Here is a 23814-nt window from a genome sequence, read left to right as displayed (position 1 = left end):
GACCAATATCCGTGATGAACATTGATGTAAAAATCCTCAATAAAATACTGGCAAACCGAATCCAGCAGCACATCAAAAAGCTTATCCACCATGGTCAAGTGGGCTTCATCCCTGGGATGCAAACCTGGTTCAACATAAGCAAATCAATAAATGTAATCTAGCATATAAACAGAACCAATGATAAAAACCACATGATTATCTCAATCGATGCAGAAAAGGCCTTTGACAAAATTCAGCAACTCTTCATGCTAAAATCTCTCAATAAATTAGGTATTGATGGGATGTATCTCAAAATAATAAGAGCTATCTATGACACACCCACAGTCAATATCATACTGAATGGGCAAAAACAACTGGAAGCATTTCCTTTGAAAACTGGCATAAGATAGGGATGCCCTCTCTCACCACTCCTATTCAACATAGTGTTGGAAGTTCTGGCCAGGGCAATTAGGCAGGAGAAGGAAATAAAGGGTATTCGATTAAGAAAAGAGGAAGTCAAATTGTCCCTGTTTGCAGATGACATGATTGTATATCTAGAAAACCCCATTGTCTCAGCCCAAAATCTCCTTAAGCTGATAAGCAACTTCAGCAAAGTCTCAGGATACAAAATCAATGTACAAAAATCACAAGCATTCTTATACACCAATAACAGACAAACAGAGAGCCAAATCATGAGTGAACTCCCATTCACAATTGCTTCAAAGAGAATAAAATACCTAGGAATCCAACTTACAAGGGATGTGAAGGACCTCTTCAAGGAGAACTACAAACCACTGCTCAATGAACTAAAAGAGGAATACAAACAAATGGAAGAACATTCCATGCTCATGGGTAGAAAGAATCAATATTATGAAAATGGCCATACTGCCCAAGGTAATTTATAGATTCAATGCCATCCCCATCAAGCTACCAATGACTTTCTTCACAGAATTGGAAAAAACTACTTTAAAGTTCATATGGAACCAAAAAAGAGCCCACATCGCCAAGTCAATCCTAAGCCAAAAGAACAAAGCTGGAGGCATCATGCTACCTGACTTCAAACTATACTACAAGGCTACAGTAACCAAAACAGCATGGTACTGGTACCAAAACAGAGATATAGATCAATGGAACAGAACAGAGCCCTCAGAAATAATGATGTATATCTACAACCATCTGATCTTTGACAAAGCTGACAAAAACAAGCAATGGGGAAAGGATTCCCTATTTCATAAATGGTGCTGGGAAAACTGACTAGCCATATGTAGAAAGCTGAAACTTGGTCCCTTCCATACCCCTTATACAAAAATTAATTCAAGATGGATTAAGGACTTACATGTTAGACCTAAAACCATAAAAACCCTAGAAGAAAACCTAGGCAATACCATTCAGGACATAGGCATGGGCAAGGACTTCATGTCTAAAACACCAAAAGCAATGGCAACAAAAGCCAAAATTGACAAATGGGATCGAATTAAACTAAAGAGCTTCTGCACAGCAAAAGAAACTACCATCAGAGTGAACAGGCAACCTACAGAATGGGAGAAAATTTGCACAACCTACTCATCTGACAAAGGACTAATATCCAGAATCTCCAATGAACTCAAACAAATTTACAAGAAAAAAACAAACAACCCCATCAAAAAGTGGGCGAAGGATATGAACAGATTGATTTCTTTGTGTGACATTAACTAACTGCATGATCTTTAGTGAGCCACTCAATCTTTCAGTGCCAGAGTTTTTTTCTCTGCAAAGCAAGAAAATAGACCTACATTCCTATTTTGATATGGTGTTATTGTGATAAAGAAATGAAAGCATAGCAAAGAATTCCTGTCTTTGCCACCTCTCAGAAAGGCAGAAATTCATCCCTTCTTTGACACAGGTTTTGAATAGACATCCCAACTCTGAGAGATTCTTCCAATCAGGGCAGCATGGCAGGGCAGGTAAGCACATAGGCTTTGAGAGCATACTATCATAGGTTCAGATTCCAACTTAGCTTCTTAGCTGATGAGTATCCTTGGAGCAGATATTTTAGTTCTCCAAGCCTTATTTTCCTCATCTTTGAAATGAAGATTATGAGAATAGTAATTCAGACCAGGTAGAATTAAATGAGCTACAAAATACAATGTACTTAAATCAGGAGCTGGAATATAGTAAGTACTTGATACACATTATTATCATACTCTGATCTGTGAAATTTCTGCATTTGAACATCTAGAAACCTTTATACCTTTCTAGTAGTATTTTTGTATCAAAGTAGTATTTTGATTTATTTTTGAGTTGCTTGTATCCTTGCCTTATCCTTTCCGCTGGATTTTAATCTAGTTTCCTGAGAGTGGAAATTGTTTTATTCAGTTTTGTTTCCCTAAACACTTAAAATTCCCTCACAGTAGCTGCTTAAAATTGTTGAATGGAATTGAAAAGTTCAAAGTACAAGTAAAATGTATCATATTTAATGAGATGAATTTCTGTGTGCTATGTGAAATTCTGTATCATTATATTACTTTTTTCTTTGTTTTACTGGAATGGTGTCATGGAAAGAGATTGAGTTTTAGAGTCAGAAAGATAGGAATGCATTTCTCATTCTTCCACTGATTGGATCTGTGAGTGACTTTACTTTCCTGAACATCAGTTATAAAATTCGAGAAATACCAAATACCTTACAGGGCTGTTGTGAGTCTTAGAGACAACATATATAAAGCAACTAGCACATAGCAGGGACAACAAATGAGTAGCTATTATTGTTTGTAATTATTTTGGTAACTATCTCAATGATCTCTGTCGTTTGAGAGGCAAACCTCAGCTCCTTGTGATATTGGTAAGATGATTGGTTTCAAGCAATCTGTGTGATCTATCACCCCCAAGGTCTCCACTTCTCTCTCTGACAGCAGCAGGCTCTACTTCGAAGAACTTCTGTCTACAGTGGTATCAGCGACAGTCTTGCCTTTGAATGAGAACTTAAAAGTTGGCTGATGTTCCTTTCTGAGCTGAAGGGCCCAGAGAAACAAGAAAGCGATAGATATTTAGCAACTGGGCTGGTGTGTGCTGACTGCCTTGATGGCAGTCTACAATTGTGCTTCTTATCCAAGCCACAGCTTCCAATTCTGAAAACAGATGGAGGAGATAGAAAGCAGCAACAGAAGCGGGAGGCCTGACTTCTCAGTGCTAATAGGGCTGAAAGGGGGACATTGACAACTACTGGGGTTGAGATTACTTGTCCTTGATTCTGTGGCCAATATTCCAGTCATTTTCCAAGAGTCGATTGATGAGGCACTTTCTCTACTGTACCTCAGGAGAATAGCTTAATCTTACTTTTGGGTTCCCTGTAAAATCAGTATGTATTTTTATTATAATGTCTACAATATTAGGTTGATGCAAAAGTAATTGAAATTTTTACATTAATGGCATCTAGGAACCTTTATACCTTTATACTAACACGTCTTTGCACTTACTCTACAAGTTTGTTTCCTTTCACTACATTGCAAGTTCCTTACGGGTTATTCATCTTTATATTCCTAAGGCCTAGGGCTGGGTCTAGAACATAGTGTGTATTTAATAAAATTTGTTAAGTTACTGTATGAATGATCCAGAAGTTGTCAGTTCAAACCCTCAAGTGTCCACTGATTTCCTCTATAAACCAGGCAGGAACTTCATCTCAATGACTCACTTTTCTGGTTTCTAAAAGCAGAGGCAATGTGCCTTTCCTTTCCCAGAAGTATTTTAAGAACCAATGAAAGTGTTGTTGAAAGGGATTCCACGTGCTGGATGGAAGCACCCCCAAGCACTGGACATGGCCATAATAAGATGACCATGGATTGTATGCCAAAAGCCACTTTCACTTTATATTTCAGTATTTGTCATTTATGTAGCATCATTTTATGATAAGAATATAAAGTTTAGCAGTGTTAAGAAAACACATGTATTTTCAGTGCTGAGTTTATTCATATATTAGGAATTTGAGGCAGACATTTGATTTTGCCTGAGTCAATAATTGTGGAATTACATTTTTTTAGTTGTTTGATTACTCAAGTTACTTTTTTTCTCTGTTGTATCCAATTATATTTTGCCTCAATTCAGAAAAAATATTTAAAACTTTCAGAATATACAGATTAAGCTTTGGAATTCAATTATAATAAATTCAATAACTATTCCATAAGCACTTATTTAGTAAAAGTTTACTTTTCAGTTGTGAAAAGAAATATAAAATTTCCATTAAACTACGGGAAAGTAAGGACACATTCAGAAATCAATGTAATTTAAGGCAGAATACTAGAAGTAACATGAACCGTGTATAAGGAGACTGGTATGGGAATTCAGAAATGGCAGAATTCACAAGCCAATTATTCATATTTAAGAGGAAGACACTTTCAAGTTATATCATATTTGGGATCAGCAAATCAATAATCCAAACCAGAATTAGTAGAGATACTAGGTCACCTTTCAAATTCTATGTGTTCTTTGGTTCTTGGCTTCTTGGGAAAGGTGGTAGATTTATCCTCTGATTTGGAGGTAGGGACAGAAACAAGAGGTGTGAGAGCTGCAATTTCTCCCTTTCCAGCTTTCTCAGGGTAGCACTGTTTTTGACCTCATGGAAACTATGCAGCCAACAGTCTTGAGACATCATAAAGCTGCATGTCTGAAAAAAAAATGGATAGGTAAAATGTTGGCAATTGTTGAAGCTGGGTGATGGTTCACAAAGGCTCTTTATATTATACATCTCTGCTTTTTTTGATATTTGAAAATTTCCATAATGGAAAAAAAGGAGCCACAAGGTACCTGGATGTTTGTTATGAGGGAGTTCATTTTGTGCTATTAACTACTATACCAGGCTGGAAGCTGCCTGTGCAACTAATTCATAGGAAGAGAAGAGAATTTTCTTCCTTTTCCATGTAAAGCTCTAGGACATGACAGAGTTGTCCTTCTGAGAGCTAACTGCAACCTTCTCTTGCCCTTGCAGGTAGGAGACTATGGCTAGTTGATGCTTCATTATCTGTGTTTAACTTTTACCTGTAGAGTTAGTGTCATGCAGCATGGAAAATATTAGATTGGGAACCAGAAGATTTGATTTCCAGGCCCAATTCTGTCACTTGCCAGCATTTTAGATGACAGGAGACACTGTTTATTGAACCCCCATTCTGGGCCAGCATTTACTGAAAATGCTGTGTTCTAGACAGTGGTCATATATTACCTTGTATATAACATCTGTGCAGACATCACCACTACTTATCTCATTTGGGTTGTTTTGTGGCTCAAGCAATATATCACATGTAAATAACTTGGAACTTTTTAAATCTTAAAGTTTCTAAATATATAAGATATTATAAAGATTAGCACTAGCATGTATGACTTATTAAAAGTTGAATATTTAAAAATGTCTAATAATAGAAACTTGCCACTACATAGTGTTTTAAAATAATTGACATTGCATCCTTAAGTTTCCACATGGGCTTACTGAAAAGGCTTCCTTTTGAAGTCTTGCACCAGTAGGTATGCATGATTACTGATTAAATTATTATATATTCTAATCAAAGCATCATTACATATATAGATAGTGGAATAAACTTAACTAACTAGTAGTATTCTAAGTTTTCATTTTACAAAATTGTAAGGCATGCTTGAATTTGCATGTAACACATAATTCTTGTTCCATAGGTCTTGGCAGAAGCCACTGGATTACTCAGTGATTTTTTTTCCAAAAATGAAAGGAAGAGGAGGAAGCCAGCTGCAGCTTTGACACTTGTAATTGTACCCCAGGTAATAGCAACTGTTTAAGTTGAAAGCAACATCAGTCATGCAAATTGAAAATAAACATTAGTCAAATCAATTGAAAATAAAAGAAAGGAGAGAAATGTTTGTCAAATGGAAAAAGGACACATTATGCAGAGTAAATTATGTCTAATAGTCTATGAAAATATAGCTAGCAAGCAATGTGAAATAAAAATTTTAAAGTATTTGGTGTAAAGTTGAAATGATACTTAAGTCCTAAATTGGGATCATTTCCATTTGGCAATTCAGGAAAATCTGGTAACACCCTGGGTGGTGTGTGCAGCAATTCTCAGTGAAAATTTTAATCCCCGTTTGGAAAAATACCAGCTGTAAAGATGCGTCTCTTCAACATATATTGGCTGTGGATCCTAAGATTCTGAAGCCATCTAAGCCCACATTGATGTGAGGTGATTATTTGAGGACATTCCACTGGGCTCTGGGATTGAGAATGATGGTAGCATGAATTTGTAAACCAATTTTATACATCTCATCATACAATCTTTTGTTTTTTTTGCTTAAAAAGATAATAATATCCTTCTAATTTTATAAGTGTATCTAGTTGAGCCAAAAATACCACGTGTCTGTAATCTAAAAGAAATGTTCTTAATCATGGGGGAAATTAGGTAATAATACAAATGAAGTCTGACAATGAATTTCAGAGAAGGCAAACCTAGTGCAGCTCCATGGCTCCCTCAAGGTCACCCAGCTCATTAGCACAAAAGGATTGGACTGCAGCCTCTGCAGTCCTCATTTTTCTTCTCTGTTGCATGAAGACTGAATTTTTTTCTAGCTGTAAAATACTGCAGCCCACATTGGAAAGTTCATTTTCTTCTTATTGCTTTAAGATTTTATTTTGAAGAGAACCAGTTTTGAAAGAAGTTTTAATTATACTGTATTTACTAGAAAATAATGCTTAATTTTATAACTTACTAAAATAGGTTAGAAAGTCTGGTCATTAATTTTGGAAGATAGAATGTGTAACAAACCAGTGAGTTCTGTGTAGCTAATTAGATAATTCACTATAAGTAAAAATATTGCTTTGGTGGTGTCACCAAATATCTAAGTGATGCAAGACTAAAGATAACTAAACAGTTTATCATAGAGAAGCACAGTGGTTTAGGAGTATCCATTCTGGTTCTGTAGACAAAGACTTTGCAACTTTGGAAAATCATTTAAACTCTAATGGATTTAGTTTCTTCATTTGTAAAAGGAAAGTCTCAAATTGGTTGACTTTAATGTTCCTTCCAGTTCTGTGATTCTGGACTTTCGGGACTTGTCTCAAATCAGATACTGTGATTTAATGTTACATATTAGTGATACATTCCTTCTGTATTATTGTAGAACAAAATATTTTTTTTATTTTAGAACTTATTAGTGACGTCTTTACATTTAAAGTTGACATCCGACTGTTTTTAAAAGTGACTCTGTAGAATACGTCTGAATATATTTCTCTCACATATGTTTTGTCAAGGGCCTCTTTCACTCTTCTGTTTCTCCTTGAATCTGTTGGGCCAGAGAAGTACTTCTTGAGCTGCTAGGGATTCTCTTTTGAAATTGGGAACAATGGTAAATCTTCAGTACAAGCTTCTGTGTTATATAAATGTTTTTTTCTGATTGTTTTTGTTTTTATCAAAGTCTGGTTCAATTTAATTTTCTTTTCTTTTTTTATTATACTTTAAGTTTTAGGGTACATGTGCACAATGTGCAGGTTTGTTACATATGTATACATGTGCCATGTTGGTGTGCTGCACCCAGTAACTCACCATTTAACATTAGGTATATCTCCTAATGCTATCCCTCCCCTCTCCCCCAACCCCACAACAGTCCCTGGTGTGTGATGTTCCCCTTCCTGTGTCCATGTTCTGATTGTTCAATTCCCACCTATGAGTGAGAACATGCGGTGTTTGGTTTTTTGTCCTTGCAATAGTTTGCTGAGAATGATGGTTTCCAGTTTCATCTATGTCCCTACAAAGGACATGAGCTCATCATTCTTTATGGCTGCATAGTATTCCATGGTGTGTATGTGCCTGTTTTTTAATGAAAACACAAGCTTCTGGGTTATATAAATGTTTTATAATACAATGAAATATTTACATATACTATTTTGGGCAGGATGCAGCAAATAAAATTTCATAAGCTAAGAGCTTGAATTTAGATATCTTTACTTACACCTATAGGTTTAGAATAGGACACCCAACAGAAGCAAATGCTAAAATACCTCCAGATGCCTATAAGGAGAGGAAGACCCAAAGACACAAGCAGACACACACACACATACACACACACACACACCACTAAACAACTAATAAAAAGGGAAACAAACATTCATTCTAGCATTTTCCCAAAGTTATATGTGTAAGTATAACTTCCCAAAGAGGAAGGAGTCAGGCAACTCATGATTTCTCAGCAACAATGACATATTGGCTAGCATCTGTTTTGATTGTCAGTACTCACGCTGCACTGGTCTTTTTTGTTGGCATCTGATGATCTATAGAAAGGATTTTCTAGACTTGAATGGTAAGCTGTAGCCATTCTGCAAATTTTGTTTTTATTGATTTTCTCCTACAATCACCAGAAACAGGCTAGAGTTACCAGGACTATCATTCAAATGAATAAGATTCTCAAATACGACTAAGCAAGCAGTCAAGAATCACCATGTATTTAAGGAAAGAGCTGCCAAACTCAAAACCAGAAGGGCTAATGTTGAGGAAGTGAAGATAATGGAAAAAAATTTATAATAGGGATAACTGATATTCTCAGATTTGAATGGCTATTGCATTCCTAAAAGACAAACAATCAGCCTGAATATAGTGAGACTCTATCCCTCCAAAAAAAAAAAAAAAAAGAAAAAAGAAAAATTAGCCAGGTGTGGTGGCATGTGCCTGCAGTCCCAGCTACTCAGGAAACTGAGGTGGGAGGATTGCTCGAGCCAGGGAGATCGAGGCTGCAGTGAGCTGTGATATCATGCCACTGTACTCCAGCCTAGGCCGCAGAGTGAGACCCTGTCTCAAAACAAAAACAAAAACAAAAACAAAACACAGTCCTTTAAAGGGAGGAAAATGTAGTTGGAGTTTTTGCAAGTAACCATCATAACCAATACAAGACATTTCAATTGATAGGCTATAATAGCTGAAAGGACAGAGCTGAAAATCAAATCAGTATACTGAAAGATGAAGAGAGTCGTTCACATAGGAAAGCAATGCAAAATTATGAAGGGTTAATTCAAAATTATATTAGTTTCGTATTGCTGCTGTAACAAATTACCACGAATTTACTGGCTTAAAACAACCCAAATTTATTATCTTACAGTTTTAGAGGTCAGAATCTTTAAGTCAAGGTGTTGGCAGGGCTCTGTTCCTTGTGGAGACTCTAGAAGAGAATCTGTTTTCTTGCCTTTTCCAGCTTCTGGAGGCCAACTGCATTCCTTGGCTTGTGGCCCTTTCCTCTATCTTCGAATCCAGCAATGAACCATCTTCCAGTCTTTTTCTCCCTTTTCTCTCTGATCTCTGCTTCTGTTGTCACATCTCCTTTGACCCTGATATCCTACTGCCTTCTCATAAGAATCCTTTTGATTACATTGGGTCCACCCAGATAATCCTGGATAATCTTCCCATTTCAAGATCCTTAACTTAGTGATGCCTGCAAAATATCTTTTGTCGTGTAAAGTTAACATATTTACAGTCTCTGGATAGTGGTATGTGACTATCCTGGGGGGCAAGGGCTGGGCTTTATTCTGCCTACTACAGAAAGTATGAGAAAAAAAAAGTTAAAATAAATAAAATGCAGATCCTGAATACCCATCGCTATAAAATAGTAATGCCGTGGGTAAGTAAGGAGACAACAAATGGGAGAAAATGATCAATTAAATGGGAAAAGAACATTTACTAGAGCTCAAGAAATCAGCAAGTCTCCAGGTTTCAAAGACCATGTGGTATTAAATAGGAGGTATAAAAAGAGAGCCAGAGCTAGACATCAGTGAAATTTCAGGTCTCCAAGGATAAAGAGAAATGTCCAAAAGCTTTCAGAGATAAACAACAGTTTACATGCAAATAAATGAAAATCAGATTGCCATTAAGCTTTTTAAAGCAATACTGAGTACAGTAAACAATGGAATAATGTCTTCAGAATTCTGAGATGAAATTATTATAAACTTAGAATTCTATTCCCGGCCAAAGTAGAATTCAAGAGTGAAGGCTAAGAATAGTTTTGGATCTGTCAAAGACAATTCCACTCACTGTCCCTCCCTATTTGACAGAATCCTAGTAAAAGCAAAAAGAAGTAAAATAAAGCAAATGGCAAAGGACACAAGTAACACCACAGAGCAAAGATGCTGGCAAAACTAATTGTTAAGTCTAAATAATTGATGAATATGTTAAAAAAATAATAACAATCTGAAAGTTAAAACTACAGATGATTCTAACATGGACGCTGGCAGAGGGCAGGGTGGTTTGAGTAGGGTAGGAGAGAAGTAAAATGAAGCCAAGAATTTTTTTGTCTTGTTGGGTATGAAAAAATATCTTAATGTAGTTTATCTTTGAATTTTCTTGATTAAAAATTTAAAAATAAAAATAAAAATTGGATTGATAATGTTATGTGTTAGTATTTTTTAAACAAATATTCTCATACACAGTTGGAAGGTATACATTTTTGTCTACTTTTTTAGTGGGCAATTTGGTAGCTTCTTTCAAGTTTTGAAATGAAAAACCCCTTTGCCCTAGAAATTTCATCTCTAAGAATCAATTCTACAGAAGTATTTCTCTATCTGCAAAACAGTTTGCAAGAATGCATATGTGGCATTATTTATAAGAGTCAAAAATAGAAAATAATCTAAACCTATAGGAATGAATTAGATTAATTATGAACAACCATGCTCTGGTTAAAAAATTAAGTAGTTGTAAGTATTTGCAGACATAGAAATATTATCAAGTCATATTTTTGAAAAAAGAAGTTATGAAGGGTGGCTATAATTCTATTTATTGTAAATGATTTGGAAAAGATGTATATATTCACATATACATAATACATAATTGTATACAATTACAGAATTGGGTCTGGAAGGATATAAGCCAAAATGCTAATAATTATTATCCTTTGGAGGAGATTTTATCTGGCAGAATATTTTGCTTTTAATTTCTACTTATATTATTTTACAATAAGAATATATTTATGTATTATGCACATTACTCATATAACATTTAAAAATTTAAAAAAGCAAATAGCAAAATCTCCTGAAATACCACTCCCAAGGAAAATTACTGTCAACAGCTTGGTGAGCATATATCTGGACCACTTGATTATACATATGGATATGCAGATGTATTTAATTTTCCATAAATAAAAGTATATGACTGCATTTAAAAATCATTTTTAATTAATTTTGGGGGGATATAATTGTAGATACATACATGATTGGGAAAAATACTACAGAGAGACTGCATATACACTTTCCCTTGTTTATCTCAATGGCAAAATCTTGTAAAATCACCACTAGGATACCGACATTGATAGTCAAGCTATAGAACATTGCTATCTCCACAAACCTCCCTCATGCTGCTCTTTTACAGACCCACTTCCCTCCCACCTCACTCCCCTCCTGATAACTCTGTTTTCCATTTCTATAATTTTGTCATTTCAAGAATGTTATATGAATGAAAAGATACAGAGTGTAACCTTTGGGGTTGACTTTTTCACTGGGAATAATTCTCTAGAGATTTGTCCAGATTGTTCCTACATGTATCAACAGTTCATTCCTTTTTATTGTTCATTGATATTCAATGACACGGATGTACCACAGTTTCTTTAATGAGTCAGTCGTTGAAGGACTGGGTTGTTTCCAGTTCTTGGCTAATGCTAATAATTTTGACACAAATATTTGTATATAGATGTTTTTATAAGCATAAATCTCAATTTCTCTAGGGTAAATACCAAGGAGTGCAGTTGCTAGGTCTTACGGTAATTGCATGTTTAGTTTTTTAAAAAACTTTCAAACCATTTTCCAGAGTGACTGTACTATTTTACATTATGTCTCCCTTCCAATTTACATGCTGTTTATTTATTTTTCTTGTTTTAGTGCACTGACAAGAACTTCCAGCACTATATTGAATACGAGTGCTGAGAGCAGAGATCCTTATCTTTCTCTTGCTCTAGAGGTAAATAATTCAGTTTTTCACCATTAAGTATCATGTTAGCTATAGAGTTTTGTAGATTTTAAAAAATCAAGTCTAGGAAATTACCCTGTATGCCTGTTTTTATAACAGTTAAAAAATTATAAATTGGTGTTAAACTTTGTTAAATTCATCTTCTGAATTAATTGATGTGATTTTTCTTCTTCAGTCTGCTAATATGGTGGATTATATTGATTGATTCTCAACCACTTAACCGGCCTTGCATTTCTTAAATAAACGTCATTTGAATATGGTGTTTAATCATTTTATATATTGCTTACTTCTATTTGCTAACATTTTGATAAGGATTTTTGCATCTGTACTGATGATAAATATTGGTCTGTAGTTTTCTTTCTTTTTGTGTTTAAAAAATGTCTTTTTCTTATTTTGATATCAAGGCAATATTAGCTTCATAAAATGAATTGGAAAGTGGTTCCTCCTTTTCTATTGCTGGAAGAGGTTTTAGTTTTGCTTTTCCCCAATTGGTGTTAATTCTTTAAATGTTATTATAAATATTATTTATTTATTTAAGAAGACACATTTATTAAGCATTATCAGACTATTACATTTAGCAATCAATGGCATGGGTGCAAAAACATATATATGTACATTAAAACTCTTTGTTGGAATGCTTTATACTTTCCACAAAACAGAAACTAAAATAATCTGTTGTACAATTAGTCATAAATACAATCCTCAAGTTTTCCCCAGACTCATGAGTATTGTCTAAAAGATGTCTTCTTTGTAGCAGCTAGGCTCTGCCACCACTGTGCTTGGCTGAGTTCACAAATCTGCTGTGACCTGTAGCTTCCCCATCACTTCTCTGGTTCTCCTCTCCTGTGAAGTTTTCTTTCCCGGCAGTAATTGAAATCTGCCACTGCTATAGCTACTGCTGCTACTGGAACTACCATAGCCACCTTGGTTTCGTGGTTGGCAAAATATTGGCCTCAATCACGTTAGGGGCCAGAGCTTCTGCCTCCAAAGTTTCCTCTCTTCGTGGGTCCAAAATTTGAAGACAGATTATTGTAATTGCCAAAATCGTTATTGCTTCCACCACCTCCAAAATTGCTTCCATCATTACCAAGTCCATTATAGCCATCCCCACTGCCACCGTATCCACCACCACCATGGCTGCCACCAAAGCCACCATGACCACTGATGTTTTCTCCATGAACAAAGTTGTCATTCCCACCAAAACCACTCCAAGACCACCACCAAAGATTCCAGATCCACTTTGACCTCTGGCTGGATGAAGCACTAGCCATCTCTTGCTTTGACAGGGCTTTCCTAGTTTCACAGTTGTGGCCATTCACAGTATGCTATTTCTGAATGACAATCTTATCCATGGAGTCATGGTCATCAAAGGTTACAAAGGCAAAGCCCCTTTTCTTGCCACTGCCTGGGTCAGTCATGATTTCAATCACTTCAATTTTCCCATACTGTTCAAAATAATCTCTTAGGTGATGTTCGGTGTCTTCTTTAATGCCACCAACAAATATCTTTTTCACAGTTAAGTGGGCACCTGGTCTTTGAGAATCTTCTCTTGAGACAGCTTTCTTTGGTTTTACAACTCTTTCATCCACTTTATGTAGCCTTGCATCCATGGCTGCATCCACCTCCTCCACGTGACAAACCCAAAGCCCCTGGAGCACTTGGTGTTTTGGTCTCTCATTACCACATAGTCCATGAGCATTCCCCATTGTTCTGAATGGCTGCTCAGACTCTCGTCGGTTGTTTGAAAGCTCTCTGCACCTGATCAGGCTTTTTGGGAGATGCTGACTTAGACATGATGGCAGTGGGAAGAGAGACTTTAATGATTCTTCCTTGGCAGCATCCACAGGCAGAAAGGAGCAAACTAATAAATGTATTTCCATGGTTTATTTAGACATGTGTTAGTTTTCAAATATTTGGAGATTTTACTCTTATCTTTCTTTTATTGATTTGTAGTTTGTTTCCCTTGTGGTCAGACAATACATTATGTATTATTTCAATTCTTTTAAATTGTTGGGGATTTGTTTTGTCTCTCAGGTTACAGTTTGTTTTGGTATATGTTCCACTCATGGGCTTTTGGAAATAATGTATATTCTGTTTTTTTAATGCCAATTATATTTTGATGGTTTTATGGTGTTGTTGAGTTCTTCTATATCCTTGCTGATTTTCTCTATAGTTTTATTTGTTTGTTTGTTTGTTTTCGAGACAGGGTCTTGTTCCGTCACCCAGGCCAGAATATGGTGGCATGACCATGTTTCTCTGCAGCCTCAACCTGCAGGGCTTCAGCAATCCTCCTACCACAGCCTCCTAAGTAGCTGGGATTACAGGCCTGCACCACTACACCTGGCTAATTTTTGTATTTTTTGTACAGACGGTGTTTCACCTTATTGTTCAGGCTGGTCTCAAATTCCTGAGATCAAGTGATCCTCCAGCCTCAGCTTCCCAAACTGCTGGAATTACAGGCAGAGCCACCATGCCCAGCTTTCTTGTATAGTTGTTCTACTAATTGTTGATAGTGTAATGTTGAGGTTTCCAACTATAATTGTGGATTTATCTATGCTTCCTTTTTCCATCAGCTTTTGCTTCACATACTTTGCAACTGTGCTATTTGGTGCATTGACACTTAAGATTGTTATGTCATCTTCGTGGATTTACCCTTTCATTATTATATAATGCCCTTCTCTGGCTCTGGGAATCTTTTTTTCTCTGAAGTCTACTTTATTTAATATTGATATAGCCACTCGTGCTTTACTTTGATTGATGTTTGCATAAAATATCTTTTTCTATCCTTTTACTTTAAACCTGCCTATATCGTTATATTTGAAGTGAGTTTCTTATAAAGAACATTTAATTCAGTCAATGCCTTTTAGTTGATATATTTAGGCCATTGATATTAATGTAATTATTAATCTGTCAGGGCTTAATTCTGCCATTTTTTGTTTTCTGTGTGTTCTTTCTGTTTTTTTGTCTTTTTGTTTTGTTTTGTTTTTATTTATTCTCTCTGTCTTCTGTGTGATACTGAAAGGTTTTATTCTATTCTACTTTGATTTATCCATAGTGTTTTTGAGTGTTTCTCTTTGTATAGCTTTTTAGTGGCTGCTCTAAGCATTATATTATATATAAAAAGCACAGCCTACTGGTGTTTTTATTTTATGAGCTTCAATAAAGTATAGTAAATGTCCATTAGTTATGTCCATTTATGTTCCTTTCTCATCTTTCATTTATAATATAATTGCATTAAATATTTCCTCTACATATGTTTAGAAACGTATCAACTAGTGTTATAATTTTTGCTTCAGTCAAGAAGAAGCAAAGCTTGTTGTATTTGCTCATATTTTTGTTTACTGTGTTCTTCTTTCCTGATGTTCCAGGATTTCTTCTTTTAGCATTTCCTTTATGTTTAGAGGACTTCCTTTAGCCATTCTCTTAGGATAGGTCTGGTAGGGACAAATGCTCTTACTTTCCCTTCATTTGATGATGCATTGATTTCGTCTTCATTTCTGATGCATATTTTTGCTGGGTGTGATTCGTTTGCCAGTTCTTTTCTCTCAGCTTGTGAGAAGTATTATGCTGCTTCCTTCTGTTCTTCATGGTGTCTGATGAGAAACCTGCTGTCATTCTATGTGGTTTTTTTTTTTCCTATAGTAAGCAGTCATTTCTCTCTCACTGCTTTGAAGATTTTTTCTTTGTGTTTAGTTTTCAGATGTGCCTTGGTGTGGATTTTCTTGAGTTTGTCCTGTTTGAGATTCACTCAGCTTCTTAAATCTCTAGGTTTACATTTCTGGCTAACTGGGAATTTCCAGTCATTATTCCTTCAAGTACTATTTCAGCCCTACCTTTTTTCTTCTCTCTTTTTGGAACTTTGTCAGACATTTGTAACTTCCTTGCCATCCTGGTGTTGGCATCTATTAATTGTCCTTTCATTCAGGTTGAGATTTTCTGGTGCTTCATATGATGATTGATTTTCTACTGAAACCTAGATATTTCCATATTATGTTGTGAGGCATGGCATCTAATTGTAACCTTCTGTTTTAATTGACTTTTTTGGATAGTACTCTGACAGGAGAAGGGTGCTGCCACCTCATTATGACTTCATACATATGGAAATAGAAGTTCAGGTTCCCCACTTGGCCTCTGTTGATATCCAACAGATGGTAGTTCTCTTCTGCCTGATGAACAGGAGTAGGAGTTGTAGCTACCCGGTGGTCTCTGGTGACTCCTTGATTGGGGTGGATTCCTTATTGCTGAATGATCAATTGTCAAAGTCTGGATCATTTTTGGCGTCCTGATGTCCCCAACCAGCCTGACTTCTTCCCACCTTTCAGAGTTCTTACATTTCTCTCATTTATAATGTACAAAGTTCTTAGTTGTACTTTGTAAAAGGAACAGGGGAAAGTATGTCTACTTTATTATTCAAGAAACAAATTCTTGATAATGTCATTTTGCAACTTACTTTTTCACTCAGTAATATGTTATGAAGGTCATTCTATTTAAATGAATACTAATTGATATCATCCTTTCAATGGATGAATGTTATTCAATTGTATTACTATTACCATAGTTTCTTTTAAATTAATCCATTATTATTATTATTTTTAGAAACAGAGTCTCATTCTGCCACTCAGGCTGGAGCGCAGTGGCACAGTCTTGGCTCACTGCAACCTCCACTTCCCAAGCTCAAGTGATCCTCCCACCTCAGCCTTTCAAGTAGCTGGAACTACAAGTGTGTGCCACCACACTCAGCTAATTTTTGTATTTTTCTGTGGAGACAAGGTTTTGCCATGATGCCCAGGCTTATCTCAAACTCCTGGACTCAATCTATTCTCCTGCCTCAGCCTCCCAAAGTGCTAGGTTTACAGGCATGAGCCACTACTCCTAGCTAACCCATTATTAATATACATTTAATTGAATAATAAATAACGCTCTGATGAACATCTCTTGATGCAGAGTTCTGCATTCTCTTTGCTATAATTCTGACAATAAAAAACTATGTAAACCACATATATTTTCCAGTGTTTGGTGAAAATTCATTTTGTGTCACCACCTGTCTAGAACTCATAGAAGGCTATTTATAGTCTTTATTTATCCTGCTCAGTTTTACACTTTATATATTTGTTAGAGAAATATTAAGATATTTAATTGTGAGTACTGACCAGACTGCTGGGATTTGTTATGAAACAAGTAATCTATGCATCTTATTATTTTCTTAGATCCAAATGTTCTGAATTCTTGCATACTTCTCTTAAATATTCTTAGGATAACTTTCTAGAAGAGTGATAGCCAAATTTTGTGTCATACTGTGAAATTGTACTTCTAAAATGCAATTTTAGTAGTGCTATGTGCTCTTAACAGAGCATATGTCCATTTCTACATGTTCTTGACAACACTGGATAGTATCATACAATAGTTTAAATTTACAACTTATTCTTTGTGAGATTATAAATAGAATCAATAAATGTACATTTTAGAAAAATCTAGATAGTATAAAGAAGAAAATTTAAAACACTTGCAGTATCTCTTGTCAGTCATAATAATTCACTGTCATGAGTTATTACCACCATTGAGATTTTGGCTTATTCTCTTCATCTCTACTTTTAAATACAAAATTGGAATTACACTCTATGTAGTGAATTTTTATATTCCATTTTTCATTAATGCTGTATTGTAGACAATTACCTTTGTCTCTAAATATTTTTATACAACATGATTTAAATAATTGTATGTTTTTTCATGAAAGAGATTTATTATAATTCATATAGCCGATTCCTTATTTTTGGGTAAATGAATTGTTTTCCAATTTTTCCCATTGCAATTACATTGTAATAAACATGGTTGTAAATATTCTCAAGTTTAAGAGTTAGAAAGAAGAAACCTTGGCCACAGCTTGGATAATACATCTTAAAATTGAAATCCCATCTTTGCAAGTGTTTCAATTCACTCTGATTATGGTCTGATATGGTTAGGCTTTGTGTGCCCACCCAAATATCATCTTGAATTATAATCCCCATAATCCCTATAATCCCCACATGTCAAGGGAGAGACCAGGTGGAAGTGGTTGAATCATGGGGGCGGTTTCCCCCATGTTGTTCTCATGATAGTGAGTGAGTTTTATAAGATCTGATGGTTTTATAAGTGTTTGGTTGTTCCTCCTGCATGTTCATTCTTCTTCCTGCCACCTTATGAAGAAGGTGCCTTGCTTCCCCTTTGCCTTCCGCCATAATTGAAATTTCCTGGGGCCTCCCCAGCCATGCAAAACTGTGAGTCAATTAAACCTCTTTCCTTTATAAATTATCCAGCCTCAGGCAGTTCTTTATAGCAGTGGGAAAATGAAGTAATTCAGTAAATTGGTACCATAGAGAGTGGGGTACTGCTATATGGATACCTGAAAATCTGGAAGTGACTTTTGAACTGGGTAATAGACAGAGGCTGGAACACTTTGGAGGGCTCAGAAGAAGACAGGAAGATGTGGGAAAGTTTGGAACTTTCTAGAGACTTATTGAATGGCTTTGGCCAAAATGCTGATAGTAATATGAGCAATGAAATCCAGGTTGAGGTGGTCTCAGATGGAGATGAGGAACTTGTTGGGAACTGGAATAAAGGTGACTCTTGCTATGCTTTAGTAAAGAGATTGGAGGCATTTTGTCCCTGCCCTAGAGCTCTGTGGAACTTTGAACTTGAAAGAGATTATTTAGGGTATAAGTGGAAGAAATTTCTAAGCAGCAAAGCATTCAAGAAATGATGTGAGTGCTTTTAAAAGCATTTAGTTTTTTTTTTCTTTTTTATTATACTTTAAGTTCTAGGGTACATGTGCACAACATGCAGGTTTGTTACATAGGTATACATGTGCCATGTTGGTGTGCTGCATCCATTAACTCGTCATTTACCTTAGGTATTTCTCCTAATGCTATTGCTGCCCCCACCCCACCCCATGACAGGCCCCAGTGTGTGGTGTTCCCCACCCTGTGTCCAGGTCTTCTCATTGTTCAATTCCCACCTATGAGAGAGAACATGTGGTGTTTTGTTTTCTGTCCTTGCTATAGTTTGCTCACAATGATGGTTTCCAGCTTCAGCCACGTCCCTACAAAGGACATAAATTCATCCTTTTCTATGGCTCCATAGTATTCCATGGTGTATATGTGCCACATTTTCTTAATCCAGTCTATTACAGATGGACATTTGGGTTGGTTCCAAGTCTTTGCTATTGTGAATAGTGTCACAATAAACATACGTGTGCATGTGTCTTTATAGTAGCCTGATTTATAATCCTTTGGGTATCTACCCAGTAATGGGATTGCTGGGTCAAATGGTATTTCAGTTCTAGATCCCTGAGGAATCGCCACACTGTCTTCCACAATGGTTGAACCAGTTTACAGTCCCACCAACTGTGTAAAAGTGTTCCTATTTCTCTACATCCTCTCCAGCACCTGTTGTTTCCTGAATTTGAATGATCGCCATTCTAACTGGTGTGAGATGATATCTCATTGTGGTTTTGATTTGCATTTCTCTGATGGCCAGTGATGATGAGCATTTTTTCATGTGTCTGTTGCCTACATAAACGTCTTCATTTGAGAAGTGTCTGTTCATATCCTTTGCCCATTTTTGATGGGGTTGTTTGTTTTTTTCTTGTAAATGTGTTTGAGTTCATTGTAGATTCTGGATATTAGCCCGTTGTCAGATGGGTAGATTGCAAAAATTTTCTCCCATTCTGTAGGCTGCCTGTTCACTCTGACAGTACTTTCTTTTGCTCTGCAGAAGCTCTTTAGTTTAATTAGATCCCATTTGTCTACTTTGGCTTTTGTTGCCATTGCTTTTGGTGTTTTAGTCATGAAGTCCTTGCCCACGCCTATGTCCTGAATGGTATTGCCTAGGTTTTCTTCTAGGGTTTTTATGGTTTTAGGTCTAACATTTAAGTCTTTAATCCATCTTGAATTAATTTTTCTATAAGGTGTAAGGATGGGATCCAGTTTTAGCTCTCTACATATGGCTAGCCAGTTTTCCCAGCATCATTTGTTAAATAGGGAATCCTTTCCCCGTTTCTTGTTTTTGTCAGGTTTGTCAAAGATCAGATGGTTGTAGATGTGTTGTATTATTTCTGAGGGCTCTGTTCTGTTGCATTGGTCTGTATCTCTGTTTTGGTACCAGTACCATGTGGTTTTGGTTACTGTAGCCTTGTAGTATAATTTGAAGTCAGGTAGTGTGATGCCTGTAGCTTTGTTCTTTTTGCTTACGATTGTCTTGGGATTGCGAGTTCTTTTTTGGTTCCATATGAACTTTAAAGTAGTTTTTTCCAATTCTGTGAAGAAAGTCATTGGTAGCTTGATGGGGATAGCATTGAATCTATAAATTACCTTGGGCAGTGTGGCCATTTTCACGATATTGATTCTTCCTATCCATGAGCATGGAATGTTATTCCATTTGTTTGTGTCCTCTTTTATTTTGTTGAGCAGTGGTTTGTAGTTCTCCTTCAAGAGGTCCTTTGCATCCCTTGTAAGTTGGATTCCTAGGTATTTTATTCTCTTTGAAGCAATTGTGAATGGGAGTTCACTCATTATTTGCCTCTCTGTTTGTCTGTGATTGGTGTACAAGAATGCTTGTGATTTTTGTTCATTGATTTTGTATCCTGAGACTTTGCTGAAGTTGTTTATCAGCTTAAGGAGATTTTGGGCTGAGACAATGGGGTTTTCTAAATATACAATCACGTCATCTGCAAACAGGGACAATTTGACTTCCTCTTTTCCTAACTGAATACCCTTTATTTCTTTCTCCTGCCTGATTGCCCTGGCCAGAACTTTGAACACTATGTTGAATACAAGTGGTGAGAGAGGGCATCCCTGTCTTGTGCAAGTTTTCAAAAGGAATGCTTCAAGTTTTTGCCCATTCAGTATGATACTGGCTGTGTGTTTTTCACAAATAGCTTTTATTATTTTGAGATACGTCCCATCAATACCTAGTTTATTGCGAGTTTTTAGCATGAAGGGCTGTTGAATTTTGTCAAAGGCCTTTTCTGCATCAATTGAGATAATCCTGTGGTTTTTGCCTTTGGTTCTGTTCATATGATGAATTACATTTATTGATTTGCATATGTTGGACAAACTTTGCATCCCAAGGATGAAGCCAACTTGATCATGGTGGACAAGCTTTTTGATGTGCTGCTGTATTCAGTTAGCTGGCATTTTATTGAGGATTTTTGCATCTATGTTCATCAGGGATATTGGTCTAAAATTCCCTTTTTTTGTTGTGTCTCTGCCAGGCTTTGGTATCAGGATGATACTGGCCTCATAAAATGCGTTAGGGAGGATTCCCTCTTTTTCTATTGATTGGAATAGTTTCAGAAGGAATGGTCCCAGGTCTTCTTTGTACCTCTGGTAGAATTCGGCAGTGAATCCGTCTGGTCCTTGACTTAGAGACACACATAGGCTCAAAATAAAGAGATGGAGGAAGATATACCAAGCAAATGGAAAACAAAAAAAGCAGGGGTTTCAATCCTAATCTCTGATAAAACAGACTTTAAACAAGTAAAGATCAAAAGAGACAAAGAAGGCCATTACATAATGGTAAAGGGATCAATTCAACAAGAAGAGCTAACTATGCTAAATATATATGCACCCAATACAGGAGCACCCAGATTCATAAAGCAAGTCCTTAGAGACCTACAAAGAGACTTAGACTCCCACACAATAATAATGGGAGACTTTAATACCCCACTGTCAACATTAGACAGATCAATGAGACAAAAAATTAACAAGGATATTCAGGACTTGAACTCAACTCTGCACCAAGTGGACCTAATAGGCATCTACAGAACTGTCCACCCCAAATCAACAGAATATACATTCTTCTCAGCACCACATCACACTTATTCCAAAATTGACCACATAATTGGAAGTAAAGCACTCCTCAGCAAATGTAAAATAACAGAAATTGTAACAAACTGTCTCTCAGATCACAGTGCAATCAGATTAGAACTCCGGATTAAGAAACTCACTCAAAACCGCACAACTACATGGAAACTGAACAACCTGCTCCTGAGTGACTACTGGGTACATAAGGAAATGAAGGCAGAAATAAAGATGTTCTTTGAAACCAATGAGAACAAAGACACAACATACTAGAATCTCTGGTACATATTTAAAGCAGTGTGTAGAGGGAAATTTATAGCACTAAATTCCCACAAGAGAAAGCAGGAAAGATCTAAAATCCATATCCTAAAACCACAATTAAAACAACTAGAGAAGCAAGAGCACACATTAAAAAGCTAGCAGCAGGCAAGAGATAACTAAGATCAGAGCAGAACTGAAGGCGATAGACAAAATACTCTTTAAAAAATCAGTGAATCCAGGAGCACGTTTTTTGGAAAGATCAACAAAATTGATAGACTGCTAGCAAGACTAATAAAGAAGAAAAGAGAGAAGAATCAAATAGATGCAATAAAAAATGATACCACAGAAATACAAACTATCATCAGAGAATACTATAAATACCTCTATGCAAATAAACTAGAAAATCTAGAAGAAATGGATAAATTCCTGGACATATACCCCCTCCCAAGACTAAACCAGGAATAAGTTGAATCTCTGAATAGACCAATAACAGGCTCTGAAATTGAGGCAATAATTAATAGCCTACCAACCAATAAAAGCATCCAGTTTTATGCATTCACAAAGGGATTATTTGGAATTGTATCTTATGTTTAAGAGGGAAGCCGATCATAAAACTTTAGAAAATTTGCAGCTTGACAATGTGATAGAAATGAGAAGCCCATTTTTCTGAGGGGAATTTCAAGCCAGCTGCAGAAATTTGCATAAGTAACAAGAAATCAAATGTTAATCACTGAGGAAATGAGGAAAATGTCTCCAGGGCATATCAGGTTCTTCATGGTAGACCCTCCTATCACAGGACTGGAGGCCTATGAGAAAGAAATGGTTTCCTGGGCCAGGTTCAGGGCTTTGCTGCTTTGTGTAGTCTCAGGACTTGGTGCCCTGCATCCCAGCCATGGCTAGGAAGTGCCAACCTACAGCTCAGGCTGTTGCTTCAGAGGGTGCAAGCCCCAAGCCTTGGTGGCTTCTAAGTGGTGTTGGGCCTGTGGGTGCACAAAAGTCAAGAACTGAGGTTTTAGAACCTCTGCCTAGGTATCAGAGGATGTACGGAAAGGCCTGGATGTCCAGGCAGAGGTTTGCTGCAAGGGTGTAGCCTTCATGGAAAACCTCTGCTAGATAAATCCAGAAAAAAATGTGGGCTGGGAGCTCCCATACAGAGCCCCCACTGGGAAACTGCCTAGTAGAGCTGTGGGAGGAAGGCCATCACCCTCTAGACCCCAAAATGGTGGATTCACTAACAGCTTGCATCGTGCACCTGGAAAAGCCACAGAGAGTCAATGCCAGCCCATGAAATCAGCTAAGGGGTTTGTACCCTGCAAAGCCACAGGGGTGGAGCTTCCCTAGGCCATAGGAACCCACCTCTGGCATCAGCATAACCTAGATGCAAGACGTGGAGTCAAAGGAGATCATTTCAGAGTTTCAAGATTTAATGACTGTCTTGCTGGATATCAGACTTGCATGGGGCCTGTAGTGAATATCTCCCATTTGGAATGGGTGTATTTACCCAATGCTTGCACCCCTACTGTATCTAGGAAGTAACTAATTGGCTTTGATTTTATGGGCCTATAGGCAGAAGGGACTTGCCTTGTTTCAGATGAGACTTTGGACTTGGGCTTTGGGTTAATGCTAGAAAAAATTCAGACTTTGGGGAACTGAAGGCATGATTGGTTTTGAAATGTGAAAGGGACATGGGATTTGGGAGGGGCCAGGGGCAGAATGATATGGTTAGGTTTTGTGTCCCCACCTAAATGTCATCTTGAATTGTAATCACCATAATTCCCATAATCCCCACATGTCAAGGGAGAGACCAGGTGGAG

The 23814-nt window shown here is 36.7% G+C and overlaps 1 pseudogene; it reads right to left on the bottom strand.

Annotated features, from left to right (window-relative positions):
* Window positions 1–12692: 12692 nt before the first annotated feature.
* On the bottom strand, window positions 12693–13697 carry LOC100591204 (annotated as a pseudogene).
* Between the last annotated feature and the right edge of the window lie 10117 nt (window positions 13698–23814).

This window comes from Nomascus leucogenys, chromosome 9 (genome assembly GCF_006542625.1).
Source record: "Nomascus leucogenys isolate Asia chromosome 9, Asia_NLE_v1, whole genome shotgun sequence".
Taxonomy (NCBI): Eukaryota; Metazoa; Chordata; class Mammalia; order Primates; family Hylobatidae; genus Nomascus; species Nomascus leucogenys.
Note: the sequence above shows the minus strand (reverse complement) of the source record. Positions and strands in the feature narration are given on the sequence as shown.